Below are 13,005 nucleotides of genomic sequence, written 5' to 3' on the forward strand. Positions count from 1 at the left end.
GTGACCGAAAAGGAGTGTTTGGCAGCTGTATTAGCAGTAAAGCGTTTCCGTCCTTACGTAGAGCTAATGAAATTCACTATTATAACCGACCACGCAAGTCTCAAGTGGCTAATGTCCCTCAAGCATCTCAGCGGCAGACTTGCGCGATGGTCACTTCAGCTGCAAGCGTATAATTTTTCGATTGAACACAAAAAAGGGATCAGAGAACGTGGTAGCGGATACATTATCGGGAATGCCAGTAGAGTCAGATATTATAATAGAAGAGATTAATCATGACGAACTACTAGATTTTGAAACGACCGCATTTGATAACGAGGAATACTCTGAACTTCGAGAAACGATTTTGAACAATAAAGAAGGGCTTCCGGATTTGAAAGTGGATGGAAACAAAGTCTACAAACGAACTAAGCATATTGACAATGATTTAACCGAATTCGAATGGAAATTGTGGATATCACTTGACATCACCTACGTTCTTATAGAAAAGGCACATAACTATAACAATACGGTCCACGAGGGAATAAATAAAAGTCTGAACCACCTTAGGACGTTTTATTACTGGCCTAAGATGGTTTCCCAAGTCAGACAGCATACAATACGAAACTGTACTACCTGCAAAGAGACAAAGCCGTCAAACCAATGATTGAATCCTACCATTGGAAGTGAAGTCATTACGGAAAGACCATTTCAAAAGTTATATGTGTACTTTCTCGGAAAATACCCTCGGTCAAAAATGGGAAACGCATATATCTTTATTGTGGTGGACCATTTCACAAAATTCACGTTTTTGCATACTATGAAAGAAGCTACCGCTCAAAATGTCGTGAAGTTTTTAGAGAGCCAAGTATTCCACAATTTCAGCGTACCTGAGATCATTCATAGCGATAATGGCAAACAATTTGTTTCCAAAGTATTCGAATAGATGGTAAATAATTATAAAATACAGGATTTAACAAAAGCGTTTTACTCCCCTCAGTCAAACGCTTCAGAACGAGTTAACCAATCGGTATTGGCTGCTATAAGAACCTATGTTGAGAACGACCATCGAGACTGGGATTTATATTTACCGGAAATTAAACAAGCCCTTCGAACCTCCGTGCATTCAGCAACCGGTGTTAACCCCTTCTTCGCTCTATTCGGATATAACATGTTCACAAGTGGCACAGATTATAAATTAGAAGAAATCACGTATTATCTGACTTCAAGAACAATATTAACGCCAAATTTTGCAAAAAGTTTTTAAAATGTAGAGTCGTTAGGCCGATAGGGAATAATGTGTATGAACTGGAAACAACACAAGGCAAACCAATAGGAAATTTCCATGTCAAGGATATTAAAATGTAAAACGTGCAATAATTCTGTGATATAGTTATTTAAGTGCAATATTAGGTTTAAAATGAATGTTTGTGAAAGTCCATTTTTGGCCCTTTTGCATTTTTTTATTATATTAGAAATTATTGACCGATTTTATTGTTTTTTATATTTTTTGACTAAGAAATATTTTTTTTATTGCCCGGCTTTTGAGACTACAGGGCGTGGGAGTTCCCCACGTTGGAAAAACATATGAGCGAAATAAAATTATAATCTCCAAGAAAATAAAACGATCCTATAAATCTAAAGGAAAGGACTATCCGATGGAAATAAATATAGGATTAGCAATCACCAAAATACGTCCTGATCTACAAAACCTCCATATTTGTACAAAACAGAAACTATCTAGACGAGTTAACCATTCTTAAGGCTCCTCAAATAATTAGCTCACGTGCCTATTTATAGTTTTTTCACAACGATTTTTAATAACCCGAATATAGTGTTATTTTTTGTGAAAATTGCACTTCAAATGTGAAACAAAGGGACCTAAAAGGGTACATTAAATATAATTAATAAATAATTATTATAGGAATAAATTTATGTCTGTGTTTTAAATTTAATCGATAGATTATTCACAAATTAACAGTAACAATATTTAAATGCAAATTATAATAAATGCATATCCATTCGGATATATTCACGGCCCACTGAGGATTTTTTCTAAAACCATTACATATACTGTTTTGATAAACATTGCAAATTTATACGTTTCGATTGAAAGATTATTTTGTTTAAACCCAAGTCGTTTCACGGGTTTTCCTTTATAAGCTCAATATCATATAATGTCAGTTTATTTGTTCTTCAATACATTGCATAATGTGAATACGTATAAAAGTATATAAAAATTACTATTATACGTATTCACATTATACACGTTAACTATCTACTATCGAAAAACAATAATTTTCCATTCCATTTTTATGCGCTAATAAGTTAAACAGTCCATTTTTACATTGTTTTTAAAGGCGCAATTATCATTAGTTTTCACTTTTCCTTCATCAGGTAACCATTTTTTTTTATAAGCCTGTAGACTCAATAGCTTACAATTCTTATGTCAGGTATCACTTTTATTCATTTTAACTATGGGTATAACCAAAACACAATCTCTTCTATTGATTGCTACAAACTTATTTTCATGTTTAAAACACACACCAGAGGTCATGAAGAGATGCACCAATCAAATACTCACCTACAAATTATGGGTTGTAATTGTGCTGCGAAAATATTTATGAATCCTTTTTTTTGCTCAAGTAGCAAAACCACGGATGTGCAGATTGCACACAGTGACTTGTCTGGTTCGGTGAAACATTTTTATGATTATTTCCCACATCAACAAAGTTAAAAATTTATTGCCTGTATATGTGGCTAAAACATTTGTCTCTGCAACGAAAGGTGTTCGGGCTGACATTTTAACCATGTATGGTGTTACCCATATTTCGTCGCCAGGTGCAGATGAAATCAATAAAGGTACAACACTACCTGAAGCGCAAGTGCGTTTTTTTTAGGTAAACGGTGTTTTTAAAGAATTCCCTAGAAATAAAGAAAATATTGTAGTAGAAATATATGGACCATAAATAATTTATACCTACTTACTTCCAAGACGCTGTGAATTCTGTGTGAGTTCCGTTAGTTATGGGAAAATGTGCAATACATTGGTGATGCGTGAAGTGCCGCAATGAGTGGTGTGTATTCAATCCATTCAAAGAAATGACACGACATGAATTTACTCAGTTGCATTGTGTGAGTGAATGAGTGTTGTAACACACTCTCACACATAGGTGTATTACTCACACCACTTGCACGAACAATAGATTTGTGGAACCCACGCCACTTTTGAGATTACACACACACTCACATGACATTTTATTTGTAAAATCTTGCTTATGGTTTTTCTGGAACAAAAACGAAAAAAAATAATAATGTATTGCAATTAATTATTATGCCATGTAAATGCTTACCTGCGTATTCTGTTCCATGCCTGTTTTAATTTTTTTGTTTGTACATTCCTCGTGGTCACCCAGATCTCCAAAACGGCTCGCCCGATAATTTATATAAGCCTCGCAGTCATTGTTAAAAGAAAAAACATGCACATCACCATATCCGTCGTTTTCACTGGATTTGTTGCATGTGATTTTTTATTAAAAAAAAAAAAAAATAATTAGCAGCAAGTCCCCGACATGATGTGTTTGCTTTCTGCCGGTCAGGGAAAAGTGAACCGGATATGTTAAGCTCGTTGCAGAGGTTGAAGAAATCAGTGTTGCCAACCGGTGGAAAATATAAACCCGAGAAATACAACTCCAATGTAGGGCTCAGTAGGCACGACAAAGGTAATTTGATGAATCAGGAAAATTGCGCGAGAATCCCGGAAAATTGTAAATGGCTGCGGCCATATAAAAGGCATAACGGGGGAAAATCGAGGCAGTTTGTTTGGCGTTCAGCAAAGGAGATATTTTTTATTTTGCTATATAAGATATTTGAAGAAAATCTCCCAAAAAAAAATTAATTAAATTTTGTTTTTGTGTTTAATTAACATTTGTGTTTTATTGTTGTGTGTGAATACGGTTGTGCGAACAAGTTAAAGCAACGCCAACATTTACACCATCCGTTAAAACCATCTCTGACCCCTCCGATTCTATGAATGGAGGAGGTCAGCCAATTTATGTTGAATTCCTTGGCGGAAATAATTGTGTCCATGACAGGGTTTAAGCCAAGCCAAGTAACCTGGCTACTGGAACGACAGCAAAGTTAGTCCTGTGTTTGAAATGTCCGTCCAGCACCAGCCAGAAGTATACCTTGTGCCAAAATCCGTGGTGTCCAAAAACCTGAAATGATAAAAACTAAATAAGTATACGCTGACCAGGTAACAATATTTAAAAAGAAAAAAAAAGAGCTACTTACCGGCCTTGGGCAACGTTTTGGTTACAATATTTATGCCCAGAGACCGAGAGTTAACTAATATCTAAAAGGGAAAAATATAAATAAAAGATTAGAAAATCTGAAAATAACACCGAACTCTTAAACAATCTGCAATAATATTTATACGTTAGTTTAAGTATATGTTAGTATTTAGTGATTAGTATATAAGATTTAATTTGTGTTTGTAAAAGTTTTTAACGCCAGATAGAATGCGACAAGTGTAGGGTTACCCCAGAAAAATCCTATTAGAAATTTTTTCATTTTGGGATCAAATGTTATTAGAACCACATAAGAGAGATCTTTTAGGTGAGGAAATAACTTAGAAAAGCGGCCCAAGTTGACCGAAATTCAATAGGATAAGGCGGTAGTCCGAGGTATTGACTTATCGATGTGTCAGGTGTTAGAAATTTAGAATTCTGACAAGAAAATAATGAAGGTAATAAATTGTTTTAATGTTTAAGTGTTTAGATTAAAATGAATTGCTAGTGTTTTTTTTTTTTGTTAGGGAGGAAAATAGGATGATGTTGAAGTGAGGTAAGTGTGTGTGGAAAACAGGGCCCTTATAAAATTCAATTCAAATCTTTGAGGAGGATCTAAAGGTCAAGGTTGGGAGGGCGAAGTGTGGGAATTATTAACATCAATTTCCCGTGTTATGGTCGTATGTGTTTTGTCGTTTTATTTTGATTTGTTTGTTGTTATTTCATGTGTTCCTTTTTGATTGTTTGACCCCTGGGGCTGATGGTGGCAGGGTTGGGAATTCACCCCTAAACGGTGCCCCGACTGAGCTAGTTGGAACCCCACCATAGCGTCGTATGAGGTGGCACGTAACATACTCTAATTTTTTTTGGGTTGAGTAAGATATTGCTTCTTCTTCATTAATATATTTTTCATCCAAAATTTTTACCTATATAACGATTAATTCTGGCCATTGGGATTCAGCTCCGGATAATGTAATAAAAATGTCGGGAGTCCAAGCTGTCTAATCATGGCCAAAACATTTCTCTTTTCCTCTTCCCAATGAGCTGGTGGCTATCGTACGTCAAGGTTTTGGATAATTAATTATGTAAAATTTCAGCAGCAGTAAATTGTCTATTTCCAACTTTTTTTCTCAAGCGTGTGGAAATGCTACTAAAGCAATATAAAACGTTTTCCACACGTGCACACCGTCTGTCATAACGCCGAACTTCACACCTTATAATTTTTTCCAAAAGTAGCAGAGCAATTTTTTTTTAACACCGCTGTATATTGAAGGATAGGACAGTTTCAAAGAATCCTCATCCAAGAGCATATCTAATGGTCGTTGTCCCTCAATGGAAATTCTCTGTAAATTCTTTACAGGATTATTATCTAATAATGTTTCTTGTGTATTTACCTCACCCGCATAATCTTGTATGAATTTGGTATTGTTTAACCGCGATACTAGCTCGAGATCTTCAATGTTAGAGCAAAGGGTTGTTCTTATATAAAATCCATGCTATTTAACCAGTCGCAAGAAAGAACTATGTTGTGTTTTTTGTAGAGTTCCGTATTTACAAGATATCTTGCGGCTTTGTAAATCTTCGCCGGACTTATCGTTTCAGTCATGAACTTGTGTTCGTACTGTAGTCTACGCTTAAGGTGAACTTGCACAACTTCAGTTTGATTGACTGTTCGCCGAAGCAAATTCAGAGTTGTATTTAACTGAATTGGTACGCTAAAACGGCACCTACTACAGCACATTGGCGATTGTATCCTACAGGAACGATTCTCATAAAGGGTTTTCTAGGTGAAACGAATCGCGCTTCTAACTGTGTTAAACCACGAAGGTCAGCTGGTATGTCTGGGAAATGTAATCCTTTAGAAAGGCATATTGAAGGTATTTTTCCACCTCGAGCAATTTTATAACATGTATTACAAAATTTGTATGTATTATTTCTGATGAATATGTTGAAGCTTGGAAGAAAACTTCAGTTAGATGTGGATATATCCGCAAGAATGTGATCTTACTGATGTTTTTAATTTGTGTAATGAACCAAAGCCCTCCGCAGCAAATACAAATTTCTGTTGGAACCTCCGACGACTTGATCGTTCATTGCGCGAAAATGTTGGTTTAATGCATCTCGTTCGCGCTCCAATTGCCTATATGTTACATCTTGTCGGCGTAGAGAATGTTGTACAGCATCACGTAGTTGTTCAACTCTTTGGTTAAATGAGTTATGCCTCCTCAATTGCCGAGAAACTCGGTCTCTGTCCCGTTCTTCTTCCCGGAAATTTATATTTAGTCGCCTGGTTGCTATAAACATAACATTACTAAACCTGTCAGATGGATTGCGTTCACGGTATTCATTTACTCGATTTGTTGGTAGCCTTTGGCGTTGCAAAGACAATTGCTCACGTTGTATAGGCATATTTTTATAAATAAATAGATAAATAGTTGTATACTTAGTAATATCGTATTTAAACCGCATTAATATTATTTATGACACTGTTATATATTTTAACTGTTTTTAACTTTATTGGTGACACTTTTGGCACTGTTGTATTTTAACTGTTGCGTAACTGTGTTCTCTCTGTCGGACTGTTTACTACTAAACACTAAACTAAACAAAAAAATCCATTCATATATATATTTAAGCCTTTCAAAATTGTACCAACTAATAGAATTAAAACAAAATTAGTATTTAACAATACATGTGTCATGTGGAGGTGAAATACAACATATAATGTATTCAGGTTATATTGCTTGAACAAATATTTTTCAGGTAAATCCTGTATTACCTTTCCATTTATGGTGTTTAATAGTAAATATACCCACATTTAATTATTAATTTTTTTAAAACACAATTAAATATATATATTTCCAAATTGTGACCGACTTTCGCCGAATATGGTCGAAATATTCAATTTACTTATACAAAGGGTATATTCATATATGTAGAGCCTGTTTTTACCAAATCCGATAAAATTTGGACAAATAACCTATTTAATGTTCTGCCACTGGAGGTAAAAACAAATACGAAGTTTAAATACAGAATTTAAAGCAATTTCTTTGAATATTGTGGCAAAATTTTAAAAGTAAAATACCAAATTTATGTGGTAACAATTATATGAGGCTGTATGGAAATATGGCCTTTATAAGGAAAGTGATGTCTCACAAGGGAGAACCTTTGAAATGTTAGTATCGAACGATTGTCTAAGAAAATGTGGCTTAAATCGGCAAAATACTGAGTATATGAAGGTACCGCTATATGTGGGATATAGGGCAACATGGACCCATACAGACAATGTTCGGTCACAAAAGGTAGAACCCATTACAAACTTAAGGTACCGAATAAAATCTGTTAGAAAATGTGGCCCATATTTAGGAGGTGCCGTTATATGGCAGCAATACGAAAATCTGAACCGACATGGCCGAAATTAACCTGTAGACAGGCAGACGCACTCTTGTGCAAAATTGCATCTTTTGAAAGATAGCGTGATTACAACACACAAACAAACGGGAATCTATATATATATATTTTTTTTGTGATACTTTTTTGCTGATCTATAATATATACTTTGTAAGGTCCACCTTGAATATTCTGAGAAATTACAAACGGAATGACACTTTTAATGTACATTCCAAGGTATAGTGGGGGTATTAAAATACCGAATATAAGGAGGTACCGTTGTATAGGCGCTATACGAAGACGTGGACCTGAATATGTAATTTTGTGTCATATGGTTAGAATCTATAGCGAACTTCAAAACCGAATTTAAAGAAAATTCCGGTGAAAAATGTGGCTAAAATTATCAAAATACCGAATATCGGGAGGTACTTTTATATGGGTGCTATACGAAGACGTGGACCTGAATATGCAATTTTTGTCAAATGATCTATAATCTATTGCGCACTTCAAATCCGAAATTTGAACAAATCCGGCTACACGAAGACGTGGACCTGCATAAGTAATTTTTTGTCAAAGGCTTTAGTATCCACTACGAACTTCGAATATCGGGAGGTACCGTTATATGGGTGCTATACGAAGACGTCGACCTGAATATGCAATTTTGTGTCATATGCTGTAGAATCTATTGCGAACTTCAACTACGGAATTTTAAACAATTCCGGAGAATAATGTAGCTAAATTCATCAAAATACCGAATATTGGGAGGTACCGTTATATGGGAGCTATACCAAAAAGTGAACCGGCACGGCTCATTTTCGAACTTAACCTGCCTACTGAAAAAATATACATGTGTGCAAAATTTAAGCCTTTAATCTAATTTTGTTCGAAAGATAGCGTGATTACAAAAGACAGGCAGACGAACTGACAGACGAACATCGATGAATCGATTTAAAATTGTACGCTGATCCAGAATATATACTCTTTGTGGGGTCTAACATGAGTATTTCGAGAAGTTACAAACGGAATGACAAACTTAATATACCCTCCATAGTATGGTGGAGGGTATAAAAATTCTACGAAGTGACAATGGACGCGAGTAACTTAATATAGCATACAGACTCTATGATAAAGAATTTCACTGCATTATTGAGAAACGTGATGTAAGATTTGAAGAAAGTATATTCGAGAATTTCCCATGTTTCGAATGTTCCCGTTGATGAAGATGCGGTAGAAGATGGTTTTAATACTGCTGAAGAAGGAGAAGATATTACATGTGAAGAAGAAGAATCTGACGAAAACGCACTAAATAACGAGAACCAAATGGAAAAAACTCAATCACAAGAGGAGCTCGTTGTTTCTGACATTCAGCCACAGGGGGAGAATTCGGAAAATATTTTTCAAGGGTAATCAAAAGGATGAGGAGGTCATCCTAAAATAATTCGTGATGGTAAGCCTGGCGGACCTAAGAAGCAATATAATATGATAAATGGCTTGTCAGCACAAGTAAATTTGGTTCCTCAAACTCTAACAGAAGCAGTATTTAGCAATACGTCAGCGGAATGGAAAAAAGCTATGAAGATTGAATACAATTGTTTGAATAAAAATCGAACCGGACCTTGTTTATTTGCCAACTGATAAAAATGCGATTGGATGCAAATGGGTTTATGACATAAAAGCTACGATAAATGGTGATATAGAGCGATACAAAGCAAGACTTGTGGAAAAGGGCTGCAGCCAGAAATATGGTGTGAACTATCATGAAATATTCTCACCAGTCATACGTTATGCTAACATAAGACTTGTATTTGCCATAGCTATTAACAAAGGTATGCATATACACCATATTGATGTTGTTAGTGCTTGTTTGAATGGTGATCTCAACGAGGAAGTCTACATGCAGCAACCAAAGATGTTCTTTGATGAAATACATCTACGGTCTTAAGTAATCTGGCCATGCGTGGAATGCAAAGTTAGACTCATGTGTGAAAAAGATTGGATCCTCAAGCTGTGATAATGAATCATGCTTGTACAAAATGAAAGTAGAAGGAGAACTTGTTTTATTAACAGTATATATTGATGACTTTCTTACTGCAAATAAAGATAAAGCTGTTATCAAAAAAATAAATGAAATAAAATTTAAAATATCGATTGATTTTGATGTTAGTGACAAAGGCCCAATACAGCATTTTCATGTGTGAAAAAGATTGGATCCTCAAGCTGTGATAATGACCCATGCTTGTACAAAATGAAAGTAGAAGGGGAACTTGTTTTATTAGCAGTATATATTGATGACTTTCTTATTGCAAATAAAGATAAAGCTGTTATAAAAAAATAAAAAAATAAAATATCGATATCGATTTAACAGTGAGTAACACTCAAAACACCTTATTGAAAAAGCATAACATGGAACAGTGTAAGTTGAAGTTCGTAATGGATACTATACCCTACGACAGAAAATTGTCTGTGCAGGTCCACGTCGTCGTCTAGCTACCATATAACGGCACAACAGTTAAGTTGATCATCTAAAATTTCAGCAGCAGTAAATTGTATATTTCCAACTTTTTTCTCAAGCATGTGGAAATTCTACATTTAATGCGGTAAAATTCTAATTTTTTTTATAGCAATATAAAACTTTGTCGACACGTGCACACCGTCTGTCATAACGCCGAACTTCAGACTTTTTCCAATAGTAGCAGTGCAATTTTTTTAAAATTTTCCTAGTGTCCTTCAACTTCAAACGATCGCAAATATCTCGGAAACTAATAGACTTAGGACTCTGGAAATGATTCCATTGTGTCTAGGAACATTTTTTAAACTAAAAACAGTTCTAATATGAGTTGTATTTTATTTAAACAAAGAGATAAGAGCGTTCATTTCAAGAAGTTGGAAATTTTCCTGAAAATTGACTAGTGTCCTTAATATTGACATATAGGACATATTGACGGATAGGACAGTTTCTCAGAATCCTCATCCAAGAGCATATCTAATGGTCGTTGTCCCTCACCTGGAGCAATGGCAATTCTCTGTAATGATAAATTCTTTACAGGATTATTATCTAATAATGTTTCTAGTGGATTTACTGTCACTGTACAATCTATGCTATTTAACCAATACCTGGAAAGAGCTATGTTGTGTTTTTGTTAGAGTTCCGTATTTACAAGATATCTTGCGGCTTTGTAAATCTTCGACGTTCTTATCGTTTCAGTCATGAAACTGTGTTCGTATTGCAGTGTGCACTTAAGGTCAACTTGCTCAACTTCAGTTTGATTGACTGTTCGCAGAAGCACATTCACAGTTGTATTTAACTGAATTGGTACGTTAAAACGGCACCACTTACAGCACAGTGGCGATTGTATCCTAGGGTATTAAGGGTATTCTAGCTAAAATAAATCGATCTTCTAACTGTGTTAAACCATGAAGGTCAGCTGGTATGTCTGGGAAATGTAATCCTTTAGAAAGGCATATTGAAGGTATTTTTCCACCTTGAGCAATTTTATAGCATGTATTACAAAATTTGTATGTTTTATTTCTGAAGAAAACTCAGATGTGGATATTTCCGCAATAATGTGATGTTACTGATATTTTTAATTTGTTTAATGAACCAAAGCACGCCGCAGCAAATACAAATTTCTGTTGGACCCCTTCTGGTTATGTCGTAGAACTCGCTCAATTGTCCTGACCTGTGTCTTATGGTGTCTGCTTGTAACATTTCCCTGCGGGATTCTGGGGAAAGATGCTGTCCAATATTAGCACTTCTCTCCGACTGATGGTTATTTTTAAGTTCACGATTGTAAGGATTCATCCGATGAATTAAGACACGACAATGTCTAGTCCTATTCTGCTCCTGAAATTCCTGACTAGCAATTCGTCGCGCTTCGCGACGTTGTTCAGTATTACGAATTTGTTCAATTGTGCGATAATCTACATCGCGTCTTCGAACATTGCGACGTTGTGGGTCCAATTCACATTCGGTATGTAGCTCTCATTACGTCTACGTTGGGAACGACGAAAAGTATCCCTCTCTTGCTCAAGTTGTTTGTACGTTTCATCCTGCCGACGAACTTGACGGTTGAGAACATCTCTCTCGTTCCACATCTCTATACACTTCATCTTGCCTACGGGCGTGGTGGCTTGATGCTTCTCTCACTCGCTCTATTTCTCTAAACATTTCATTCTCTAGAAGAACTTGGTGATTATGTGCATTTCTCTCTCGTTCTTGTTGTCTATAAACTTTGTCCTGCCAAAGAACTTGGTGTTTAAATGCATATCTTTATAGCTCTCTATAATTTTAATCTTGGCGACGAAGCTGGTGATTTAATCCGTTTCTCTCTTGTTCTTGTTGTCTAACAACTTAATCCTGCTGTAGAACTTGGTGATTGAAGGCATCCCTTTCTTGTTCATGTTGACTATAAACTTCGTCTTGGCGACGAACCTGGTGACTTAATGCATCTCTCTCGCTCCAATCTTCTATAGACTTCATCCAGGCGACTAACTCGATGGCTTAATGTATCCCTATCTCGTTCTAATTGCCTCTGGGATTCATCTTCCCGACGAACAGAGCGTTGAGCAGCATTTCTTTGTTGCTCGGATAAACTGTAGGTTTCGTCCTGACGACTTGATCGTTCATTGTGTCTGTTTCCCGCTCTAATTGCCTCTAAGATTCATCCTGTCTACGTCTTCTGCCAGAAGCTCTGGTGACTTTTCTTTTCCTTTTGTTTGTCCTCTTATTTCGCTGCCCAGACTATTTCAAAGCTTTGGTGACTTGGAATATTTTTTTTTTTTAAATATTTGTAATTTAAATGCGAAAAATTTTTTATTTTATTAAAAAATTGTCCTTTTTGCGCTTTGCACTTTTAATTTTTTTTTTGTTTACAATTGTTACTTTGTCCCGTAAGATGACGAAAGTATTTTCTGGATTGTATTTATGTTTTGTCCCGTAAGGTAACAAAAATATAATGTTACTAGTCTGTTTGCAATTTTTACTTTGTCCCATAAGATGACAAAAGTACTTCTTGTTAACACATTTAGCACTTTGGTTTTTTATTTTTCCCGTAAGGCAACAAGAATTTTTTAAATTTTTTAATTTCTTTTCTTTTCCTTATTGGGCGTCAATTAACGAATGGAAAACTATATAACTTAATCTAAAAAGACATTTAATAATGTTCGTAATTGCGAATCGCCTCCACTTTTTCTGGGCTCGTTTTGATGCCATCTCTAGATACAGTGAAGCCAATATATTCAACACTTTCCTTAAAAAAGTGAGATTCGAGAAACTCTCATGTTGGCTTCAAGCAATCTAGTCAAGACCCACGAAATGTGTCTAATGTGGTCTTCCTCGTTTTCGGAAAAA

The 13,005-nt window shown here is 35.5% G+C and overlaps 1 long non-coding RNA gene across 2 annotated transcripts in view; it reads right to left on the reverse strand.

Moving 5' to 3' along the window:
* LOC131803515 (uncharacterized) overlaps window positions 1-13,005 on the reverse strand; it is a 69,740-nt gene that overhangs the window by 5,478 nt on the left and 51,257 nt on the right. The window contains exons 2-5 of one of the 2 annotated variants that reach the window (XR_009342623.1): window positions 4,270-4,330; window positions 3,330-4,193; window positions 2,961-3,263; window positions 2,561-2,901 (exon numbers count right to left, since the gene is read on the reverse strand). This is a non-coding gene — a long non-coding RNA (uncharacterized LOC131803515). The remainder of the gene's footprint in view (window positions 1-2,560; window positions 2,902-2,960; window positions 3,264-3,329; window positions 4,194-4,269; window positions 4,331-13,005) is intronic. The other variant, XR_009342622.1, reaches the window with a different exon arrangement.

Source organism: Musca domestica, unplaced genomic scaffold, assembly GCF_030504385.1.
Source record: "Musca domestica strain aabys unplaced genomic scaffold, Musca_domestica.polishedcontigs.V.1.1 30, whole genome shotgun sequence".
Lineage (NCBI taxonomy): Eukaryota > Metazoa > Arthropoda > Insecta > Diptera > Muscidae > Musca > Musca domestica.